Raw genomic sequence first — 8034 nt, 5'->3', positions numbered from 1 at the left:
GCTCTCAATAATGTTCATGTCAACGACCCACCAATTGATATGTATTTGGGCTATATGTATAAAGATGTAGTGCCAGGGGCCCCGATAAGAAAGCTTTATATTTAAAACTTTTTAGAGAAAAAAATCTTTGTCAGCGGCGAAAATCAAACCTGTAACTTACTGGTTTTGAGTCAGGCTCTCAGCCCCATGAGCCACTGTGCCTTGCCTCAAGTTAAAGGCCAAATGGATAATGACAGAAAAGAAAACAGAGGCTTGTTTCCATTGTAGTTCATAAACATTCAAACAGAGGCTTGTTTCCATTCTAGACAAGCAACAGCACTACAAAATATAATGCTGTTAAGATATTTTTTTTTGTAGTGTTGTTCGTCAAAGAGGACTGAAGACCACGTTGTAGTGTTGTTCGTCAAAGAGGACTGAAGACCACGTTGCAGACAGGTAGTCGATAGCGCAGTGTGTTTTTTAATCCAGAGGCAGTGTGTAAAACAATCTTGCTCACTCTTTACCATGAATCTTTCCTTAACAAGGAAAAGGAAAGGTTCAGGGTAAGGAGTGATTGAGGTTTGAACTCACACACCCTTAAAAGCAACACAGAAAGCAGTGAATTTCAGCCGGTACTGATGGCCTAGCGGACTAACTTCAAGTCACAAGGACTGGCATTGCCAGGACTAGTCGAAATAAGTCGCGCCAGTGTCGGGTACCGAAGATCATCTCATCCATGCGTGAGTGGGGTGAGCCCGGGGGATTATTCCCCTGTGGTTTCCAAACAATAAAGCGGAGGGGGTTATAGAAAAAATATAAATGGGCAGCTGAAATATTACAGAAAGATTGAGGAAGGGGTGGAGCTAGAGAGGAAGGGGTGGAGCTAGAGAGGAAGGGGAGGGGCTTGTGAGGAAGGGGCAGGGCTAGATGGGTGGAGCTAGAGACAGGGGTGGAGCTAGGGAGTGGGTGGAGTGTAGTAGTATATTCTAGTAATATAGTGTATAGTAGTAGTAATATAGTGTAGTAGTATTAACCTAGTAATGTATTAATGTAGTTGTAGTATACTAATATAGTGCAGTAGTAGTAGTGTAGTAGTAATGTATTGTGTAGTATACTAGTAATTATAGAGTAATATAGTGTAGTAGCAAGAGAATCAAATCAGGAAAAAAAACAGAGGCTTGTTTCATAAACATCTAGACAAGCAACAGCACTATACAAACCATAGACAAGATATGCTGTTTTTTTTATCGTTGTCCGTCAATGAAGACCACGGCACAAGCAGGTAGTCGATAGCTCAACGTGTAAGACACTGCCTACATAATCCAGAGGCAAACCCCACTCACTCTTTACCATGAATCTTTCCTTTTACAAGGAAAGGTTCAGGGTAAGGAGTGAGTGAGGTTTGAACTCACACACCCAGAAACCCTTAAAAGCAACACAGAAAGCAGTGAATTTCAGCTGGGACTGATGGCCTAGCGGACTACATTCAAGCCACAAGGACTGGCATTGCCAGGACTAGTTGAAATCAGTCGCGCCACAAGGACTGGCATTGCCATAATCAGTCGCGCCAGTGTCGGGTACCGAACATCATCTCATCCATGCGAGAGCGGGGTGGGCCTGTGGTTTCCACACAATAAGGCGGAGGGGGTTATAGAAAAAATATAAACGGGCAGCTGAAATATTACAGAAAGATTGAGGGAGGGGTGGAGCTAGAGGGGAAGGTGGAGCTATGGAGGAAGGGGCAGAGTTAGGGAGGCGGAGCTAGAGTGGAAGGGGTGGCGGAGCTAGGAGAGAGAGACTATAATAGCTAAAGGGACAACAGTAATATAGACATTACGACAACTAAACGTATGTAGTATAGGACACTGTAAACCAGGAGTTCCATACCAGTGTAGTGTTTTCTAAAAGTACATTCTTGACTTTCTTACTTAAGTAGAAACACTCTGGTGGTACAAGTAAAAGTCCGGAACACTCTGGTAAAAGTCCGGAATTCAAAGTATTGGCATCAGACCAAAGCAGATCTACATGTGACGCGTTGAGCTTGTAGATCTGCTATTTTCAAATAGCCAAAGTTTATTTAGGGCTGAAGTGGTTAATAATCTAAATCTACAAGGTAACAAATTTTTTCTAATAAATGTAGTGGAGTAAAAGTTCAATATTTGTATCTAAGATAAAAGTATGGAAAACTCAAGTAAAGATGTTTCTGTCTTTAACGTCCTGCAATGTGTGTGCTGTATAGTGTATGTCTTTAACGTCCTGCAATGTGTGTGCTGTATAGTGTAGGACAGTGCAAGCTGTTGCCCCCTCCTAAAGTCACTGCTGATGTTATAGAGTGATAAACTACAGTTTGTATCACACCCAGTGGTGGAGTATGTACTTACCTCTGCCTAATAGGGTGTCCATAATGATGTACCAAAGGAATATCACTTATCCCCGTCTGTATCAACACCTTGTGATCAGTGGTGGAAAGTAACTAAGTACACAATATTTTTACTTCCACTCCACTACATCTCAGAGGCAAACATCATACTTTTACTCCACTGCAATTATTGAAAACTTTAGTTATTGCAAAATATACATGAATCACTTCAGCCCTATATACATTTCGGCAAAATAAAAATATTTGTTATACATGTGAATATAATGAGTAGGCCTACCTACTTTGGTACATTTGTACTCTCTGAATTGAGTAAATTGATACTTTTACTTATGTAACTGCAGCTATAGCTTATTATTTTGTCTTATTTTGACGAGCAGTCCGGAAGTGCTGGTCTGACGGCTTCCGGCCGCTTCCTTATATGGTGCGTACCGGTAGAGAAGTCACTAGCAGCTCTCAGAGTGTGATGCGCTCCCATGGGAGCAGACGTAAATGTTTGTAAGCAGCATGGTGCTGACTTAAGTTGTATTTCTTTTAATCTTTGGGCCTCCTGGACTTCATTCCCTCTGTGTCATTATGCAGCCAGCGAGTTTTATTATTTGAGAGACAAGTGCTTGAACAAAACCATCAGTACCAGAAAACTACTGCCTCGTGTTTGGACCATGAAGGGAGTGACAACTTACGCACACCTCCATGTTGTTTAGGGGAGTGTCAAGTGTGCAGCAGTGAAAGAGAAAAGCCATTCAGTATAATTCATAGTATTGTTATTATCACTTCACACTGTCAATTAAGAAAATAATACGTCATCCTAAACTGTCAGTCCATCCACTCCCATGTTATGAGATTTAGAAAAACACATTTAGCTCCGATTATTTTCTCTTTTTTTTTGCTGAAAGAAGAGCCAATCTACAAGCTAACTGCACTGTGCACTGGATCTGCCAAAAATACGGACTGTGGGCCTCATTTCGACTGATCATACTACAGCCAATACCTTTAATTATGTTGATGGACTGGCGTTATAGTCTATGTTGATGGACTGGCGTTATAGTCTGAGTAAAACACTGGTTGAAACATCACCCCTGCCATTGCAAAGTATAATAAAACGTGCAGACCCAAGCTATGCTCCAGTATTTTATTTGTTGTGGGTAATCATGCACGAGTTTATTAAACGTGACCGTCATGGATGACTTTATTTATTGTGGGTAATCATGCACGAGTTTATAGCCTGAAACGTGACCGTCATGGATGCACTTCAACCTGGTATTTAAGCTTTCTCCCTTTGGTCCATAAACGTTGATATTTCAAATATAAAGTGCTTACCCATGGCCACGGATGTTACAATTATGTACGTTCCTCAGAAGTACTTTCTCCATATGCTTTCAACTGTATTGCACTCTAATACGTTATAATTCTATGACAAAATGGCCACCAATCGGATTAAAATGCTTTTTATTGAAGAATACGGAAGATACGGGTACTTTTGAGGGCCCGTACATAATTGTAACATCCGTGGCTATGGGGTAAACACTTTCTATTTGAAATCTGAACGTTTATGTGGATGTATGGAGCAAAAAGTGAGAAGTGCAAACAGCAGGTCTAACAGACGACCGTGGTGATGGCTAGCGCGTGCTTGTTTACGTTCTCAGAAGACCGCATGGCTCATTTGCATACACGTCAAAAAAGTACATTTACTCAGTACCATTTTTAGGTATGTTCAATACTTTATTGGAGTATTTCATTACTCAGAGGCAAATATTACTTTTACTCCACTACAATTATTTGAAAACTTGAGTTACCTTGTAGATTTGTATTATTATTACAGAACATACATTAACATCATGAGCTTGTAGATCTGCTATTTTGAAAGGATTTCTGCATAATGAGTACATTTTGGAATTCCGGACATTTACTTGTCACAGAGTATTTCTGTATTCATACTTTTTCCACCGATGATTAAATGCAAGTAACTTGGATAACAATGACATGTAGGCTATTTATTAGGCTATTTATTAGTTAGAGGAAACAAGAGTTCACATTATATTATTATAATGGAGGCTACCTACCTGTAGAACAAGAGAGACGTGAATGAATTGCCATCTGATATGATGTAATACGAGAAAGCATAACAAATTGGATAATGTTTTAAACCATAGCATAATGCTATGGTTTAAAACATTATCCAATTCCATAGCATAATGCTATGGTTTAAAACATTATCCAATTCTATTAGCATTATGTCTTGAATAACGAATTGGATAATGTTTTAAACCATAGCATTATGTCACCCTAGAGCCGGGGTCCCCTAGGGGGTCCTCATAGTACTACAGGGGGTCCGCAAATTGCGCCAAATCTATGATAGAACCTCAGCGAAAATAGCCGATCTACAAGCTCGCCCTTGTAGATCTCCAACCAAGTAGCCTACAGAGGCAAATGTGACAAGCATGCACGAACATTAAGTCAGTCAGTAAAAGCTCTCGTTCTGCAATGACAATGACTGTGCTTAGTTTGATCAGGTTAATGTTGCATTATCGGCTACAAGCATCGTTGACAAAATGGAATAGTAATGTTTTTGGAATAGTAATGTTTTAAACATCTCACAGAATAAATACTATGAATGATGTGACGGCATAAAAGAGCCGGAGTCGAACCCCGGGCCCTGACCCTCGGCTCATCAGTCCGGCTAACAACCCCCTGCGCCAGTAGATAAGCTTGCACACTCAGTGGAGGAAGTTGTCCCGACCAGGTGACGCTACAGTATGTTACTTTATATGGTAGCCTACAGCAGTACAGCAGTGGTCCTTGAGGGAGTTCCAGGGGGGTACCCAGCTAAATGGTAGTTAGGAACCAAATGGACCCTTATGGGTCTGTAACTCAGAGAGCGTACAAATGGATCCATTTGTAAGCTCTCAGAATTCAATTAACATATATTTTTACAATATAAATTGGGGTCCCAGAGATGGGGGTCTGTAATGCCTGTCAAACTGGGGGTCCTTGAAATTTAAATGGTTGAGAATACTGCTAGAGCCATAAAAATCTTCTGTTATGGGGGTCCCCTTGGCATATCTTTTCAAATGGGGGTCCGCGGGGTAATAAGGGTCAATTTGGGGGTCCTTGACATGACAAAGTTTGAGAACCACTGGCCTACAGTATGCTACAAGCAAGCAGAGCCATATTGATATATATTACATATTCCCGGTGTATGTGATTGGCCGAGCGTTGATTTGTGCTGCAATGTGTTAGTGGAGACAATCTGATCGTTTCAAAGTCCACTCAGTCTTTACACTGAACCTTCCTTTCCTTCACAGAAGCACTAGTCAAAGCCAACACAAAGAACAGTGAGGATTAGCCGGTACCATAGTGAAGCGGACTAAGTCAGAGTCATTCAAGCCTAGTACACCCGAGTTGCTACCGCCTGCCGTACTAAGGGCCGCGGGTTCGAACCCTGGTTGAACCTAAGTCAGAGTCACCAAGCCTAGTACACCCGAGTTGCTACCGCTTGCCGTACTAAGTTCAAATCCAGCTAAGTCCCATAAAGCAAGGTACTGAAGATTGTCCCGACCATGCGAGAGCGGGGAGGGCGGGGGGGTTTATTCCCCCTGGTTTCCAGACAATAAAGCGGAGGGGTTATAGAGAAAAATATAAGTTGTCAGCTGATAATTTTACAGAAAGATTTGCTGCAGTAAATAAATATCAGTGGTGGATAGCTGCAGTAAATAAATATCAGTGGTGGATAAAAGAAGTCAAATGTTTTACAAAGTATCAATACTACAATGAATTCGGGTAGTACAAAAGTAAGTAAAAGCACTAGTGGGCAGCATAACCATCTGACATGTGTCAAAGGCTTTTGAAAACAGCATATCTACAAGCTTGTAGATTTGCTATTTTCAATATATAGGGCGAGTTGTGTGTGTGTTGCTACTAACGTGGGGCTGGGCCAGCAGCACACATCATCCACCAGGGGGCAGTACATTGGTACCAGATGGGTTGGGTCCCAGAACAGTGCAAGTGTCGTGGATTTGGACTATTTGGTCTGACCTCTGTGACCCCTGGAGGTCAGGGATCGCGCGTCACAGAGGCACGCAAGCCTCCACGCCACGAGTCCATGTGGAGTTCTTTTTTTCATTTAACCCATTTTAACCATTATCTTATACTTTGGCCCTTCAAAAAATAGCAGCTATACAAGCTCATAGCGCGGCATGTATATCAGCTATTTTATTTTTCAATTATGTTTTTCTTTTTGCAAATCTTTGAATATTTATATTTTTAAAGCGAACATGTAACTGAAATCTTGTATATCTACTATTTTTGAATAGCCAAAGTATAGAATAATGGTTAAAGTGGTTACACAGACAGTTTTAATGGGTTCTTCTTTTTCACACAGTTCACACTATTTATAAAATACGGTGGTGAGTCCAAAGGATCACAGAGGCACACTTCCAAGAGTCCCAGACACATTTTAGGTTTTCATTTAATAAAAGTAATGTCTTATATATCAATGAATCGACACAAACTGTTCCAATAGATTTGTTAATAGAGAGTCACAATCATTTGTGCTGCACTGAACAGAGCCTTCATTAGAATCACTGTGCTACACTAAATGGAACAGAGCCTTCACTAGAACCACTGCATGTGCTACACTAAATGGAACAGAGCCTTCATTAGAACCACTGCATGTGCTACACTAAATGGAACAGAGCCTTCACTAGAACCACTGCATGTGCTACACTAAATGGAACCGAGCCTTCACTAGAACCACTGCATGTGCTACACTAAATGGAACAGAGCCTTCATTTTTTCCCTTCACACCTGTGAAGGGCAAAAAAGTCAGAACAACAGAGGAAACCATGCATTTTTTTCAACCTTTAAATAATCTATTTTTTTTCCTTTTGTCATTTTTATAAATGTTTTCCTAATATTTTGGCATTGATTAAACAGCTATTCTTATTTAGACTTCAGAGCCAAAGGTGAAGTATTCCTAAGTATGGATGGTTATTTATTTGTCTGAAAATACACATTAACATGGATCCAACATTGTGGAATAATCCATGATTATGAAAGATAACTGTGTATTATTATTGGTGCAACAGCAATGTGCTTTTATTGTCCTGCAGGAGTTAGCAAACATGTACTGTTTGAGTTGAGCCTAGTGGTACAGAGTGGGCAGAGGCAGGCTCCCTACTGTGCTCCTGAGCTTCAAAGACTTCTTGCATACCAGAGACAATAGGCCTTTGTGTGGAAGATAGGGAACAGGTCTCGCTATCAGGTGGTGGGTTTCTAAACAAAAGAGATAGCAACTCCGAGCGGGGGAGCTCTGAAGAGAGTGTGACAGGAAGCGGCAGGCAATCGCAAGGCTTTGTGGGTAAACAGAACTTCCGGTTGCTTGAACCTCCCTGAAGGAGGGCACTGTGTGAGAAGTTTATAAAGGAGCCTGTCTAGGAACAAACTTCAGATTCGATAAGTAACTGGCCATGGGTTGTCCCTCGAATATGGGTTCTTGAGTGACCCATTGATCATCTGGAAGAGAGTGGAAAGTCAATAGTAAGTAAAGCATTGTAAATGATTGTATGTTTGATGTGTTCATAATGGGATGAAGTCATATCTTAATACTGTGAATGTTCTGTGCTTGTTTTCTCTTACCAGGTTTTATTACCTAACTATTTACCTAAATGTATTGTATG

Source organism: Gymnoscopelus braueri (genome assembly GCF_963280865.1).
Source record: "Gymnoscopelus braueri genome assembly, chromosome: 24".
Classification (NCBI taxonomy): domain Eukaryota; kingdom Metazoa; phylum Chordata; class Actinopteri; order Myctophiformes; family Myctophidae; genus Gymnoscopelus; species Gymnoscopelus braueri.
Note: the sequence above shows the minus strand (reverse complement) of the source record.